Source organism: Pezoporus wallicus, unplaced genomic scaffold, assembly GCF_028554395.1.
Source record: "Pezoporus wallicus isolate ANWC-B61680 ecotype Strahan unplaced genomic scaffold, APGP_CSIRO_Pwel_v1 contig_15, whole genome shotgun sequence".
Taxonomy (NCBI): Eukaryota; Metazoa; Chordata; class Aves; order Psittaciformes; family Psittacidae; genus Pezoporus; species Pezoporus wallicus.
Genome location: NW_026642870.1, coordinates 1,000 through 18,043, shown reverse-complemented (window position 1 = coordinate 18,043; position 17,044 = coordinate 1,000). Strand labels below are relative to the sequence as shown.

At 45.7% G+C, this 17,044-nt stretch overlaps 1 long non-coding RNA gene across 1 annotated transcript; it reads left to right on the top strand.

Moving 5' to 3' along the window:
• Nucleotides 1–440: 440 nt before the first annotated feature.
• On the top strand, nucleotides 441–2,754 carry LOC130611813 (uncharacterized). Its single transcript, XR_008975324.1, has 2 exons — nucleotides 441–980; nucleotides 2,133–2,754. It is a non-coding gene; the product is annotated as an uncharacterized LOC130611813 (long non-coding RNA).
• Nucleotides 2,755–17,044: the final 14,290 nt, after the last annotated feature.

Sequence of the window (17,044 nt, the reverse complement as noted above, 5' to 3'; positions counted from 1 at the left end):
CAGGGCAGGGGGGATGGATGCCTGGTAGTACTGTTCATTATACATTATATCCCATGCTTTTAATGTGGGACCTTCCTGGCTTTAGAATACGTACTTCTGTGGTGAAATTTTCATTGAGGCTTTAGGTATTAAAGGAGCCTTTTGATAACTTGGTGACTGGAGATGATTAATATGAATGATTTATGGGGAAACAAATTCATGGGTGTAAACAGCTTTATTGTGAAATCATCATTTCCCTCTGCTCATAAAACTGGGAAGCTATATCCTAAAGAAAACTATCATAGAATCATAGAATCATAGAACAGTTAGGGTTGGAAAGATCATCTAGTTCCAACCCCCCTGCCATGGGCAGAGACACCTCACACTAAACCATATCACCCAAGGCCTTGTCCAACCTGGTCTTGAACTATACTTAAAAAGCAATCAGAAAGCGATCAGCTGTTGAGGTTTGCACTCGAGCATTTGAACATACCAGACCCTACTGAAACCAGCTATCTTTAAGCAATGCCTCCTACAGCCATTGTAAAGCGTGTGCATCCATATTAATCAATCTGCTAAACTTTCTTCCTCAGTTTCTATAACGAAATGCTGTTTTGAACAAAGATATTTGACTTGCCCAGCTGAAGCACAGAATGACAACGTCTGTCATGATGTCTGTCTTGCTGGTAGTCCAGGATGTAACTCACACTATGTCTATGACAGCTTTTTCTAAGCAGTGTTCCACGTTTTTCTCTTTCAGGATGGCAGACTAGCAAGCAGCAGTGGTTTCCAGTGGTTTGGAATGTTAATGTCAGCACCACTTGTAATCAGTAGACAGCTGTGGCTAAAGGTGAAAATGAAAGCTCTCTGTGCATCATAAACAAAAAACCTAGGAATCATGCAGCTATGAGTATTTCAGACAGCTGAGGTTTCAGGAGGCAGTTCTGTTGCTCCATCTGATACACAAGTCTGCCTAAAGACAGCCCTCTTTATAGTGATAGGTGAGTAAAGAATCACACGCTGGGTTGACTTTATGTTATTTTTTTGTGCAAATTATGTTCTATATTCATACAAAACCAATGTAACTCTTCTGACAAACTGTACACATAGGAACAGGTTTCATCTGGAGGTAGACTGGAGTCTGTGGAGGTGCTCCATGCCTCATATCACTTAAAAAAAATCCAGCTCTTCACAAAACCAAGCAGGTAAAAGAAGGTGAGGAAAACAAGGGTGGAGAGGACAAAACAGGAAGCCAGCTACAGCACTGCAGCTAGCAGAAGTTGACTGATCTAGGAAAAGACCCCTGTCTTATTAGAAGCTAATGCACATTCAGTTATCCCAGTTAAAGAATCCAGGTTTGTTGCAGGTTACTTTATGAGTCCAGAGTAGCAATCCATTTAAATATTGTCCAGGCAGGACTGAGTGTGACCCAGTCAAAGACTCTTCTATCGGCCCCTTCCACCACCCCTGGATGATCCTCTTCTTGATTGAGCAGAGTTCATGTTATGTCCTATTCCCCACTTACTTCCACTCCTCCCTCCTCGAGAAGGGTTATTGCGTCCTGCAGGGCTTCCACCGAAAGCTTCAACTCTGTGGAATCCGTCGTGATGGTCTCCATCTAAAGAACTGGATCTCCCAGATTTTGACGCTCTCTGCGAACTTCCTCATCCTAAAAAAGAAGCACAGTCAGTTACTGGTGTTCGAGTCTAAGCAATGCCTCTTCTCAGCCATACCATATATTTAGCTAGTTCCTTTGCGGAAGGAACTATGGGATACTCATTTGCAGACCAAGCATAGCTGAGACCTGTAATTTTCTGCCTTCTCCCCCCTCTGTAACATTTTTCTTACATAGATTTAGTGTCTCCATTACAGTCCAGAAGACGGATGGCAATCAGACAATTCCTTGGGAATTAAGGGCATTTATAGCTGATACAGTCAGCAACCACTTCAGTAAATTAGAACAGTGATAGTCATGGTGTTCTTAGAACTATGTCTTGGTTGTCTTATAGTAAAACAGTGATAAAAAACATATCCGGTACAGGAAGAAGAGGTGATTTTAAAAACTATTTTGGTAATTGGTGATATTGTAGAAGTCTACAGTTACCTGAAACAAACCTCTCCAGTTTTTACCTGGTTCGCTGTTTCCATTCCAGGATTCTGGTTTCCGCCCTCCTTCAAAGTGTGGTAATTCATCTGGAGTAGGAAGTAAACCCTTCCGGCCTCCTGCGCAGGAAGAGATGCAGTGGACAGGAGATGTTGGATTCATGACAATACTGTAATTTGCCCAGGAAGTGTCTTTGCTTCCTTATCCTTGCATTTCAGTATGGAAGAATGTTCCACTCACCTCTCAGAGCACCACGACCTCACCCCTGAACACCATGGTCCCCTCTTCTTGAGTTTTCATCTGGAGAGTCAAAAGTGTCATCTGGCCCAAAATCTTCAGGTCCAGGAAAGCCATCTCTCCCCCTGGGTCCCCGGCCCTCATGTCTTGAGGGTCCTCCTCTTCTGAAGCTACAAGAAAGAACATGGTACAAATGTGGGTTTTAGACAGAATTTAGATTGAGAAACTTCAGCCAGCTTCAGTTTAATCATCAACTCATTTCTGAACTGTTTTACTTAATACTGTAGCACATACAGTTACTAGAATAGGATTTGTAGGTAGAAAAGTGCTCGTTTTCTGCCTTTGAGCACTTTGTCTATTCATTTTTGTAGTTTCCCCTCATTTCCTTCTGCTGATTGTATTGGTTTTTCAAACAAGAAAAATACTTTCAAATATACTCTGTTCATTTAATAAAAAAAGGTGTGTGTGTGTGTGTGTGTGTGTGTAAGTAAAATCAGTGATGACAAATAGAAGGTAAAGTATAAGTGAATTTCCCTTAATGTGGTGGTCTTCTTTCCCCTTCCATTTTTTTCCCCTTCCATTGTAGTGATAAAAACAAGCTGGAAGAATTCAAACAATGAGAGTCATGGCTATAACAACACATCAGCATCTCATTCCATTGATTTTGCTATGCTAAAACATTCTCTTTTCTGTTCCATTCTTCTCAGTTTACAGTTTTAGCAGATGAATCTAGACAGCCTTTGGCTCTGTAGGGATGAGGGTGACTGTTGACCAGCATGCACAGTGGCATTCCACAACCTGAAGAGCAGTTTATTCAGCTGCAATAATGAAGGATTTTGCTTTGCAAAAGGTAGTTTTGACACTGAAATTGATAATTTCTACTAGGTCCCGTGGCAGTAATTTGCTATGACTGGGTTGTGCATCTCCTGTGAAACGAGTGTAGCTCCTCCAGTATCACACTGAGGTTTTAACTGAGGTGTTCAGAGAGAAGAATGGTTCTTAATGAAATGTCAGCGCCACTTCAGGTAAGCCTGTAGGTGGCTGCATGAACACCGGTAGTTTCGGTTTTCACCTTGCCAGTTTAAACACCTGCAGCAGAGATGTGTTCTGTGTGCTACTGCACCTCCAGAAGTGCGCCCTCTCTAGCGCCGGTTGTTAGGACTGCTTTAGTTTACAGCCCCGTTTCTGTGCAAGCACAGGCGAGAGCTTTATGCAGTGCAGGCACACTGGTTCAGGAGTGCTCACGGTCAGTGCGACCCCGCGCTGCTCCTGCCCACCCCTCAGCAGCAGCACACATCATGCAGGGCACTGTTTGCCCATTCCCGCTGATGCCCCCCACCTCCCCTCTCTTCCCAGTTCCACGCTGGCCAAACTGTAACCTCCATAATACAGGGATGGTGTTTGCTTTGTGCAGCGTCCCCTTCCCCAGCTCATTAACGACACGGTGCATCCTATTACAAGCAAAACTTTAGATACTTTTATTTAGACTTTTAACAACATGAACCTTTTAATTACAAAGTTAAATATTTTAACAGTAGTCAGAACACAATACAATAGTGTTAAACTTTTACAATTTATGTTTCATGAAAAACAATAGGTCTGTCTCCACCTCCCAGAGAACAACCACAACACAGAGAGGAGGCTGCTGTGCCTGCAGAGGTACAACAGTGGATGGAGGGAGTGCTGTGTGTGGACAATGAACCATTTTACATTAACCTGGATGATCTGGGAGAACAAACTGAGCAGTTTCAGGTACAAATGATTCAGATGATCACATTACAATATTGTTTAGCCTTGAAACAGCACAGTCTCCTAGATGTTCTTTAGAGGGCCTCCCATTTTAATACTGATATGGTATGATTCTGCTTAGCGTGTAAATCACCAAGATTTGCAACACAAAGTCTTATGGCTAGCAGGAATAGGGCCTTTCCTTTTTGTTTCCAGGCAACGTTATGGACACAGTTTAGCTTTGAAATCTATCACACCTATGCCTGACATTGCCACAGCTCCTGATATTGTGTTATGCATATTCTATTTCATATCAGTCACGTGTAAACCCCTGCCTTGCACAGGGCTCAGTTTCTGTTTAGACTGCTCTTGGATCTTCTTCCTTGAGGCCTAGGACCTTAACGTACAGAACTACAGACTGTGCAGATTAGCAGGCAGGAAGAGGCACGTCTCTACAGTAGAAGCATCATGTTAATGTGCATAGGTACAGTAAGAACAGGACAGGGATGAAAAGGACGGGAAATTAGAGAGAAACACACATACACACACTTCCTTCATGCTTCATCAAACCAGTTACAGTCTAAATTCCTAACCAAGTCAGCTTAATAAGGGGTTGGGATCTTGAGTTCTCTCAGCATCTGCAGTAAATGGCACTTAATTTGCCTTCGTTCAAAGGAATTCATTAAGTTTGCAAGCACAATAAGCCTTTTAGAGCCCTGTGCTGATTCCTTTTAAACCAGACTGTACAAACACTTGCACTCTGACAAACAGACTCCTCTTAGTTCATAAGTTAGACTTACAGGTCACAAGGTCCTTAGAATCTTCCTGAAACCTTTCTAAAACTCAGGATCATCATAAAATACCTTCCAGTCCCACAGCATTTCCAAGGTAAGATTTGAAAATCTCTACTGAGCTTCTAAAAGCGTTGTCTGCTGTATCTTAGAGTTCTGTACTGCAGGGCATTCAGCTTGGATTCTCTCTACTTTTACTTTTTAAAAATGGCTTTGTTACCTTTTCTTAGTTATTGTTCATTTCTTTTCATACTCTTCACACAAAAGGAAGGTACAGCTTTACAGAGCTAGGTAGAAAGTAGCTAAAAGAAGAGCTGTGTAGATGCCAAGTAAAAGGGATGTAAGAAAATGATTAAAAAGGCAACTGAAACACACAAAGTTCACATTATGTGGAGACCACAAGATATTTGTACATGTTCTTATACATACAGAGTTGGTGGTCAGTGAGAAGCTTAGACCTTGGAGGCCAAATTTAACTCAGTTAAACTAGCATGAATGTGGAGCCATTTCAATGACAGTTAATCTTGCTGACTTAGCATAATTCCTCCATATTTACATTTGTAACTAGACACAAATTCATCCCTTAATTTATTTGGAAATTCAAGGCAGCTGGGCTTTTGTTGCGATGGGGGCCCCTGTGGGCTATGACGGGTCCCTTTTTCTTGCTGGGGTGTTGCAGAGGGGCAGGTCTATGGTGGTCCCCGTGCCACGTTACTGGGGGGTGGCAGGGAGGGAGTGTGGTGTCGCTTGTGAGGGGTGTTTGTGTTGGGGCTGCGGGGCCAGGCCCGTGCCGATCTCTGTGCTCGGGGGGCCTGACGCGGGGTGGGTCAGGGTCGTCCCGGTGACGTGAGCCGGTGGGGCTGGGCTGGAGCGTGGCGGGGGCGGGATAAGTAGAGCGCTGGCTGGGTAGGAGGCGCCTGCGGTGAGACCCTCCTGAATGAGCCTGATCCCATCTTGACTCGGAAGCTGTGCAGGGGTGGGTTCATTGGTCCTTGCTGCGTGACATCCCTTGGACTGGACTTCTTCCCTGCATGGAAGACCCCCCCGAGGAAGGCCGGGCGCTGCAGGCTTTTGAGAGGCGGTGCCGGCCCCCTTTTTGTTCCTGGGGTGCTGTGGCTGTGCTGTTGCGGAGGGGCAGGCATGCGGTTCTTGCAGGGGACAGCAGGGAGGGAGCGTGGCGTTGCTTGGGGCGGGGGGTTTATGTAGACTAAATGACTTTCGAAGGTTCCTTCCAACCCAAGCTATTCTATCATTCTGTGACTTATACTGCAGCTGGAAATGCTCTGTCTGGAGATTAAAATAGTTACTGCTAATGCTGAAGATAACTGAAGCTAAAATACCCTTTGCTGTGAGGTGTTACTGGAACAGGCTAGACAGAGTTCTACTAGTTAGGACATGGGAATACGTGAGCTTTCATTAGTTGGTCTCTTCCTGCCTTTTTTTTTGCAAACCTGTGCTTTGACATGCTAATTGAGGCAAATTAGAGATCATGTGACAGAAACACCTGTGCTAGCATTGAAGGGGGCAGAGAAGAGCCAAACTGACTGCAAACTCTGAGTACAAATCAGTGCAGTCCCAGGGTGGCAAAAACTCTCACCTTAGCGTGAGTCCTCCTTCTTTTCTGCAAGTGGCCAGGACCCCTTTCACCAGGTGGTATCACCAACAGGTTGAGCCACTGGACTCAGGCAGGCAGGTTACTCCCTTCCTAATTGAGCCCAGGTTTGTTCCCTGATCTCAGCAGTGGCTACAGCTGGTTTAAAGTCAGGAGTTCTCCCATAAATCATTGCACACTATAAAGAGAACCCCAGCAACAGAAAGCAGCAAGAAAGGGTGGTTGGGGGAGAAAAATAGAGTAAGGGGTTTGAAAAAACATGTTGTTTTCTTAAGATGTGTTTTTGCTGTCAGTTATCCATCTGCAAGAGTCAGCTACCCTGAAGCAGTCCTTTCTGCGTTATCATCTGGAAATTAAGGTAAGGGAGATTGTATCTTATTTTATGTTAAATATTTAGGGGCCTGGCTAAAGAGTATTCTGAATTTCACTGCTAATTCTGGTATTACAAAATATCCATGACCCTGGAGCTTTGTCTAGCAAAAGAAGATATATCATTGTATCTAATGTTGTGTCATTTGGCTAAACAATGTCTAAATATTTTAAAGTACATTATTCTGTCAAAATCACAAGTGCTGTGTAAAGAAAAGGGTAGAGATATTAACTAGATGCAGTTGATGTAGGTGACAAACCTAGAGCTTACTAGTCATTGTTGACTGTTCTAGTTGGTTATTTTATCTAACATGGAAAATAATCTAGTAAACCTGTACAAGCATGATACCTGTATAACAGTAAAAGAAATTATGTCTTTTTGCTGGTAAAGAGAATCACTTATGACAAATGCTGTGAGATTCTACTCTCTCATACTGAAATTTAATGATGAGAGCTTGCCCCAGTGTGCTCATTTGTGCATTGCAAATAAGTTAACAGTGGTCAGAGCATTATTTCTAAGCATTACTTGAAGAGCATTACTTGTAAGTGTTGTCCCTTCATCTGGTCTTTCTAGCGTTTGAGCAGCATCTTCACTGCACCCTCAGACCTAGGCCACATGAGGGAGTGTTGAGAGGCACAAGAGCTCCTAGGCAAATGTGAGTGGGAGCCAAGTTTAGAGCTGGGGTGAGTGTTTGTGCAGAGAAAGTTGCAGCAGCAGAGGCTGAATTGGTGCTGGCAGCGTGTGAATCCACACATTACCCCAGCTTACTGCAGTGGCTTTGGCTGAGGAGAGCAGCCAGGGTAAAATACTACCTTCACAGTCTTTATCTCCAGTAGAATCGTTAGGGTTGGAAAGGACCTTAAGATCATCTAGTTCCAACCCCCCCTGCCGTGGGCAGGGACACCTCACACTAAACCATATCACCCAAGGCCTCGTCCAACCTGGTCTTGAACACTGCCAGGGATGGAGCATTCACAACCTCCCTGGGCAACCCATTCCAGTGCCTCACCACCCTAACAGGAAAGAATTTCCTTCTTGTATCCAACCTAAACTTCCCCTGTTTAAGTTTTAACCCATTACCCCTTGTCCTGTCACTACAGTCCCTAATGAACAGTCCCTCTCCAACATCCCTATAGGCCCCCTTCAGATACTGGAAGGCTGCTATGATGTCTCCATGCAGCCTTCTCTTCTCCAGGCTGAAGAGCCCCAACTTCCTCAGCCTGTCTTCATACAGGAGGTGCTCCAGTCCCCTGATCATCCTCATGGCCTTCCTCTGGACTTGTTCCAACAGTTCCATGCCCTTTTCATGTTGAGGACACCAGAACTGCACACAATACTCCAGGTGAGGTCTCACAAGAGCAGAGTAAAGGGGCAGGATCACCTCCTTTGACCTGCTGGTCACTCTCCTTTTGATGCAGCCCAGGATACGGTTGGCTTTCTGGGCTGCAAGCACACACTGAAGCCGGCTCATGTTCATTTTCTCATCAACCAGCACCCCCAAGTCCTTCTCTGCAGGGCTGCTCTGAATCTCTTCTTTGCTCAACCTGTAGCTGTGCCTGGGATTGCCCTGACCCAGGTGTAGGGCCTTGCACTTGTCATGGTTAAACTTCATGAGGTTGGCATCAGCCCATCTCACAAGTGTGTCAAGGTCCCTCTGGATGGCATTCCTTCCCTCCAGGGTATCAACCGAACCACACAGCTTGGTGTCATCGGCAAACTTGCTGAGGGCACACTGTAACTCCAATGCTCCTGGTATCTCAGCCTATATAGCCCATAGATTGACAATAACAGGAAAGTACAGGTTTTGTGAAGCTCTTCTCGAGGTACAGCAGTTTGCTAGGCCATTCCAAAACTACTTGAGTGTGTTTTTTCCTGTGTGCAGGATGTTTCTTATCACAAATCAAAGCTTTTCCAGAAGTCAAACACATTGGTTTCCCTCTCTTCCCCCAGGAAAGGGGAAATGTCTGGCCAGTTGCAGTGATAGTGCATGAAGAGGTGTTGCCCTGAAACAGGATGAAATGGCTGCATGCTTCCAGGAGGCTGTCTCCGAAAGGAGAATTGCCCTGCGAGTTGGAGTGCTGCAAGGGGAGAGCTGACCCCTGCAGTGAGTGCCCGTCCCCAGAGAGGAGTGGGGAGCTGGGGACTTAACACCTTCCTGCCTGTGACCAGGGGTGGAGAAATGTCATGGTATGAAATGGTTTGGCTTGGAAGGGACCTTAAAGCTCATCCGGTTCCAACTCCCTGCCATGGGCAGGGACACCTTCCACTAGAGCAGGTTGCTTCAAGCCCCTGTGTCCAGCCTGGTCTTGAACACGGCCGGGGATGGGGCAGCCACAGCTTCTCTGGGCACCCTGTGCCAGCGCCTCGGCACCCTCACAGGGAAGAGCTTCTGCCTAAGAGCTCATCTCAATCTCCCCTCTCTCAAGTTAAAGCCATTCCCCTTGTCCTGTCCCTACAGGCCCTTCTCCAAAGCTGCTCTGTAGGTTTCTTGCAGCTCCTTTAGGTGCTGGAGCTGCTCTAAGGTTTCTCCTTAAGGAGCCTTCTCCAGGGTGACCCTGCCCACTCTCTCAGCCTGGCTCCAGAGCAGAGCTGCTCCAGCCCTTGCAGCATCTCCATGACTGTGAGAATTGTTCTTATGAGCCCTCTGCAGCTGAATGGGAATTCCACTGAAAAAAGACATTCTTGTTTAAATCAGTCCCTGCTTCCTATCCCGCCCCCATGGAAGTGACCAGGTAAGAACACGAATGATAGTTATCTCAGTGGAGCTGAATGCATTTCAGAAGTACCAGAACTGACACTCATGGTTAGTTTGCCTCACTCCTGTTTCTTTCCTCCCTCCCTTTCATTTAACCCCAATTTGTGTTTCCTTCTTCCTCCATCCCCCTTGTTTGCCGTCGAGATGAGCTGAGGTCCGGTTTCCCTCTAGTGGTTTGACACTTTCTGTGCAGCCCTGAAGCAGAGCAGAGCTCGGGCCTTTTGAGGTTCCAGAGCAATCTCAACAGCAGGGGAAAATGCTCGGGCCTCTGTTTCGGGCCAGACTCTGATCCTGCACCTAGGAGTTATGTGAGCTGTTACAACCAGGTGATAATGGAAAAGGGATGCCTAAACCCAGCTCTTATCCCTTCCCCTTATGGTGGTGCTCAGGAGAAGCCCACCAGCATCCTTACAGCTCAAAATCCTTTTGGAGATGAGCACCAAAAGGACAGCTGTCCTCTTCTTCATTCCTGAGGTGTCTCTGCATCATTTCTCATTAGTGATCAGAGCAGTCATTGGTATATCTCTTACTAATTTTAGCTGCCACTGAATGATGTCCTTGGTGGTAGCATTTAGGGGTCTGCATACTGCCTTTCAAGGATTGTGAAAGCTGGTTTGCATCTCAGAAGTGTTACAGCTTCTGCCACAGTTCCAGGCTCACCAATGCCATGGCAGAAAATGTGATCAGCAGCCATGTGAAATAAAGAGGTGAGCTGTGTCTGGTCTAGTGGATGAGTTTATCACCCTGGATCTAAGGTCAGTATTGCTGACAGGATGTTTCAAAGGAGTTAATGCAGGAGTATATTCCAGGTGCAATTGTTCATGGGCACAAAAGACCTAGGAGGTCTGAGGTGTCTTTGGTTTTTCCATGTAAGGGGAACATGGCTCCATGGGTGCAGGCTCCTGAGGCTGGAAAGCAGCCTGAGCAAGCAAACCATAGGACAGCGCTGCAACATTTATATGCATCTGCAGCTCTTGGCTAGCTTTGAAAACAATGCTGCTGCAGGAATCATGCCAGGGGACCTATTCAGAGGTGAGGGAATGTGCTACAGCCAATACCTGCAGCAGTTTGGTGATTTGGACACAAGGAGGAAGTTAAGAGCCCAGAAGATACAAGAATAGGCCGTAGCAGGGAGAACTAGCAAAGGCTGAGACCAGCCTTAAGGTGTACAAAATATGTCTAATATGGCCAGTATCAAAATGAGCTTTTGAAAATACACTGGTTCCAGCCCTCTCAGTTTCTCCACCACTGTTTTGGTGTCCCACCACAGCTGGGGAAAGGCAGTGCCTTGCAGAGCTCAAATAACTAGATCTGCAAATAGCCAGGAGGAATTACCTGCTCACTCATTGCCCTTGGAGAGCGTGAATGTTCCTCCTCACCAGCTGTGGTGTGATGTTTGGGCACCATGAACCCTCCTAGCAGTGCTCCTGGTACATGACCAGTGAGGTGTCCTGCAATGTCCATTTGCTGGTGGCTGTGAGAGCAGCTATGCTGGTCAAGGAAGCACCCCTGTCCCTCCTCAATGCATTTCTCTGGCAGAGGAAGCTCAACCCCAACAGTGGCATGGTTTGTACCACCCCGCTTTGATTGAGGAGCCTGCAATAGTGAGGTGAAAGGTCCATTTGCTGTGCAGCCCTGCAGCAGTTCCTCTGGCAATGGTTTTGGGTTTTTTGTTTGAGTAACTTTTCAGTGCCTGATACCTCACTGACCTTCCTTGGCCAACAGGTTGTGCTTATTGCTTGGAGGGGACCTATTGGTTTGAAGCATCCTGGGGTCTTCTCTCTGCCTTCTAGACCACTGCTCCTGCTGGAGCTGGTGTGGGGACTGCCACCTGAATGGGCCCACAGTCCCATTCACAGAGAGGTGAGTCCTGTGGTTTCCAGAAAGCTTTGTGATTGTTATAACTGGTTTTCAGTCTGAATCATGGTAATACTCTCATGTTCCATAGTTCTGCTTTTCCAGCAATGCTGAGAAGATGTGGCACCGTGCCCTGTACCTGCTGACTCTGTGATTGCTCTGTGGTTGCTGTACCCTGAATTGATGGCTTGGGCAAGTGCATTTCCCCTTCCCACTTTCTAGGTTGTCTTAAAGCAGCTTCAGGAGTATTTCTGCATTGTCTGTCTGTGCATTACAAAGCAGCCTTTGAGATTAATTCCTTGTTATTAGAGTATACTCAGTATAGAGCTTGGTTTAAATGTTTCTCTTGAGTTTCCAGGGACTGATTTTTGCCTTTCTTAGGCTACTTCTTGGTGGAAGCTTATAAATTAGTTACTGACTTAGTACACCCAGCTCGTTGATCGCCAACCGCCATCATTTTCATGTCATGGTCCTTGTTAGTACTTCAGGTTTCAAAGTCACCCAGCTCCTGGGTTCTGATAGTTTCACCACTGTACATGAAACACTTCACTTTACATCATCCTCAGATGTTGTCCACATATTCTTATTGTCTGTATCAAGGTAATCACTGGCAGTATTAACCATGAGCAGTCAAAATCAAGCTTGAAGGGAGCTCAGCTCATAACATCCCTTTGGTGTGGTGTTTCCCATCCACAGCTTGGTGCTGTGGTCAGCAGACAAGGGCAGCTGTGTCTCCCATCAGCCTGGTGAGGCTTCAAGGGAGGGACAAATCATGTTACCAGGCACAAAACAGGTGGCTGTGATCATCAGGTTCACCAGGATATGTCAGAGCAACTCAACACCAGCTACCAGTAGGCAAAGCTATGATGAGGTGTTACCTGCAGAGACCTTGTGTGTCTCCTGGTGTGGCTCTTGGGTCTCTGTATGATTCCTAGACACCACTGGGTCAGGATCGTCATGCTTTGCTTTTCTCCACCTCAGCTCCGTACCAGCTGCCCTCTAGGCTCTTGCAGCTGCTGATGGTCCCCTTCCATCCAGTTGCAGGTTTTATCACTTCTGCCTTGGACCAGTGATGCACAGTTGGTGTTTTCCCCTGCACCAGCAGTTCTCGGCCTGTCTCAGCCCTGTGAGTGCTGTCACCGTGTGGCACGGTGCAGGTGGCACTGGTCCTGTTTTCTCACTTCCTTGCTGGCAGCTTTCCATCAGGGTAGGCTGGGGGCACTACTGGGAACCAGCGCTGTGCAAAGAGAAGGGTCTGTGTTTGGTGGTCTTTGCCCCCGACCCTATTTTGTCTGACTTAAAAGCTTTGTTGCTGGTGTGAGATTTCATGTGCCAATTGCTTAAAATTTCTGGACTTTTTGAGTTCTTCGTCCTTACTGAAAGCTGTGACAAAGCAATAGGATGGGTTTCAGGATGTACCTGGACAATTATGTTGGTTTTAGCAGCAGCAGCAGTACTAGGTGATCTCACTTCTTTGCTTGTAATTTCTAGGTAGCTTTTCGTGTCTAAGGGGAGAATTTGCTGAGACCTGTTTGATCTTTGTATTTCTTGATCTCTAAGATTTAACTCTGTTTTGTACAGTCATTTTTCCTTCCCTTGTAAGCTCTGCCTGATGTTCTGCTTGAGGTTGTTTCTCAGTCAAAGAAAGCCCTTCTCGTGAGGTTTTCCTCTGCTCCTGGTATGGTTTGCTAATAGGTTTGATGGGCTTCCTGCCTCCTTTTTCTGTGAGGGAAGACCTTGGCCTAGTCTGCCTTGCAGGGCTCTCTGTATTATAGCCTCTCCATACTCCCATAGCATCAGCACAGTGAAGTTACGCCTCATGCCAGCCCCTCCTTCCCTGCTTAGAAGGGCCAAAAATACTGAATCTGATGGCTGCTCACATGGAAGCAAGAATCTGGATTACTTTCCTTGCATGTTATTTTTGCTTTTTTTTGTGTCTCCCCTGCTTCCCACAGCCTAAATTTGTGCTGCAGCATCAATTTCCTCATTTAAAGTCTAAGCCTTTGTCATCATCTTTTCCTTTTCAGGGACAGAGAGATTCTATCTTGCTGGAACATCAGCAGAATGCAGTGGTCCAACTCTGCTTGTTGGAGCTCTGATGGACTGTGGCTGCTGCCTCCTACTGTTGTGAGCCAGGCTTCTGTGCAAGGAAATCAGAAAGATGTGTGGATAGCAGTGTTACCTATTCCAGTGCTGTGTGGATAGCAGTGTTACCTATTCCAGTGCTGTGTGATGGCCGCTAGTTTGTTGCGGGCCAGGTTCCATGGCTTGTTGTGGCAAAGGTGCTGTTTCACTTACTGGGAGCGTTCATGGAGCTGAGGTTTTGTTCTGACTGAAGACAGGGGTCGGAAACCCACCATTAACATAATTCTAACTTGACATGTAAAGCAGATGCTAATGTTTGTCCCAGGCAGTATCTGCGTCTTCAGGTAATCAGAAAGATCCTTGCTCATCTTAGGGTTGCACTGGAAGTAGCCTGTTGTAAGGCAGCTTTTATATCATGTTAGCTAAGTCTCTTTTCACAATCTCTGGTATAAGTTCAGCGTTAATAATAGAGGACTCTGAGGTATAATGGTGGTGAATAAATATTTATTTATAGATCTAATACTATGAAATAGCTTCATTATCACTTGCAAAAAAAATGCTTCTTTTTCTGTTTTCCTGACAGTCAGTGCAAACAACAAAAACTGTTCCTTCATGATGACAGGGATTGTGAAGTCAACAATTTCTATTTTACAATGAGGAAAAGAAACACCTAATTTTTTTTTTTTAATTTAGAACATGAACAGTGGAGGCCTCAGTTTGCTTCCTACAAGAGAAAACCCCTCACTTCATACAGCTCTGTATGCAGCAAGCTTGGCTATGTGTAGGAATGCCAGCTATAAATGCTTTAGCACATTTGTACTGGTTTTGGCATCAACAGGAGTAAGCGGGCAGGTGTGTGGTGCTTAGCTGCGGGCTGGGGTGCTCTATGGAAGCTGTTTAGTTTCTTTGATAGAGCGCCTTGTCTGTGATCCTTCCTGGATTTGAAAACTCTGTGCTTGGGGAAGAAATTGCTCTGAAATTCTTTGGTTATAAAGCAGTAGCAAATGGGATCTCAACAGCAGCTTTTATTTGCCATCCTGCGAGGCCTATCCATGAGGCCACAGGACCAAAAGCGCTGCTGTTTTGTATTTCAGAGTAGGCAACTTCATTGGAGCTCACTGGAAATTGGGCAAGGTGCCCCATGGCAACAGGCAGAAAGCATGAACATGGCAGGGTCTGGAGAACAAGTATGTAGTTTGCTTTCTGGGTTAACAGTAGGGTAACAGGCTGATATGGCTCAGCCTTCATCTCTCTTCGAAGTAATTAACATTTTCATAATAATCTGTTTGGAACAGGCACTCATTATAACCAATGAGATGCAGAAGCCCGACTGGGATCCTACAGGAAAGACTGTTTTTGAAGGCCCTCTGAGCTATTTCTGAATACAGAAGATGTCTTCCTTGCTGAACACCTCTTGCCTGGACACGTAAGTGATGCCTGTCATGGGCATTGACAGCACACCATAGAGGAGAATGGGCTAACAGGAACCCTAAGCCCCTTTCTCTCTAAGGTTAGTCAATAGCAGTGTATTTGCTGACAGCTACAAGGGTGACAACACTCGTGCATCTCCTTAAGCACCAGATGATTCTTCAGTTCAGGCACAATTTGTGTCTGGTTTCTTTTTTGCTCTCTTTGAAAAGAGACTTTAAAAGGCAGAATGAGGGCCAAGCAGTGTGTGATGTGATTAAATTGGTCACATGCGCTCCGCTTGCAGTGAAAGACCATCAATGTCAGAGCATTAAATAATACATTAAAGAAAATTGGTACATAAATGATCAACTGACTGACCTGAATGGTTTCATCCATTTTTATGCTGAGTTTCCATCACACAGGGACCTGTGCCAAGGTATTGGCACAAAGCAGTTGGATCTAATCTTTGGATGAGGAGAGTTTTCTGTGATGGGAGTAGTTGTTTCATATGTTGTTTGGCTGGTGTCTAGACAGTGGTTTCAGCATGTGGTCTGCAGACACTTGAAGATGACAGGACACTTTTAGGGAAACTATTTGTAAGTTGTCACCAAGAAAGTTAGTTGTCTGTAGGTTTAAATGAGCAGAATATGGATTTGCATTCCCTGGAGGAAGGTTTAGGTATTTACAAGACAGAAGACGCTCAGAGTCAAGGGCCATGAAGCCAAAGGAGATACAGCTATCACATGCATTTCAACAACTCTATAATGTTTCCCATGCTGACTCTATGGGGCACTTCCTTCTAGTGGGCCAAGATTTCCATTTGTGGTTTAACTGTTTTGAGCTGCTCTGTTGTCACTTCCCTGTGGGGTGGGAGGGTACGCAGTGCATAGTCAGCAAGTATTATAGAGGAGATTTGTAGTTGGAAAGCCAGACATTTGTATGTGTGGTCTGGGACCCAGCTAGGAAAGCTTAAGGTTCTCTGTATAATCATAGAATGGTTTGGGTTGGAAGGGATCTTTAAGATCATCTATTTCCAACCTTCCTGCCATGAGCAGGGACACCTTCAGGGTTAAATGTCTCAAAATGAAGTGTGGGAAAGCTGTTGGACCCCTGCTGTCTGCTCTCCAAGCAGCTGAAAGAGAAAAAGCACGAAATCCAAAGCAATGTTTCATCACACATGGCAGTGCCAAGAAGCCCTCAGCTGTGGGTCTGAGCTATCTGTGCAGAAGGGCCTTGCACACCTCACTCTCATCAAACCTCCCCTGAAAACTGTGTATGGATTGTAAGGCAGGGATCATGGCTGCATCTGCTTCATGTTGCTCACTGCTGTTTTCTGGGCATCGACATTCATGCAGCATGAGGCTGTGGCAACTTGAGCAGATGCGATCCCTTCTCACCAGTCAGGATACCTACTGAGGAGTTGATCCCACTGAAGTACAGCAAACCTGTCACCAGGACTTACAGCAGTTGCTTGGGTGAGATCACTTCACAGATTTATATCTGATAGGCACAACGCAAAAGTTCTGTTCTGGGGTCTACAGTGCTTTGTGGGGCTCTGTTTTTCCATGCAGTAATGGCTTTATTTATACCCACAATGATTGTAGTCTCACAAACGCCAGGGTGTTTGCCACAAGCCGATACAAGTGTTAAAGGGCAGGGATGGGGCAATAGTCTCAGGCCACTGTCTTTACTCCATACACAGCAATAGCTGTGTCCTGGTGATAGCTGCAAGCTTTGAAATCATACAGGCTGTCAGGGAACTACCAGTGTATGGTTTGGTGTGAGCAGCACAGATGTATTAGGTTCAGCATTGTAGTACATGTTTGTTTTTTTTTCTTGGTTTTAAGTGACCATCTGTATAACAGTACCAGAAGTGGATTTGTGTATTGCTGTAAGGGTCCTGTTTCCTATGTTTAATTGCGTGTTATGTACAGATAAGTGCATGGTGGAAACAGTGGCCTTGTCATCTATTCTCCATCCCATATGCTCTCCCTCTTGAAGCTGCAATACAATGGTCTAAGACTATGGTCAAGGCTGGAGTCAAGTCACTGAGGACAGAAGGACAAAATTCAAGTTAATATCAGACCCCTTGGAAGGGATTGCTCCTTTTTGCAGG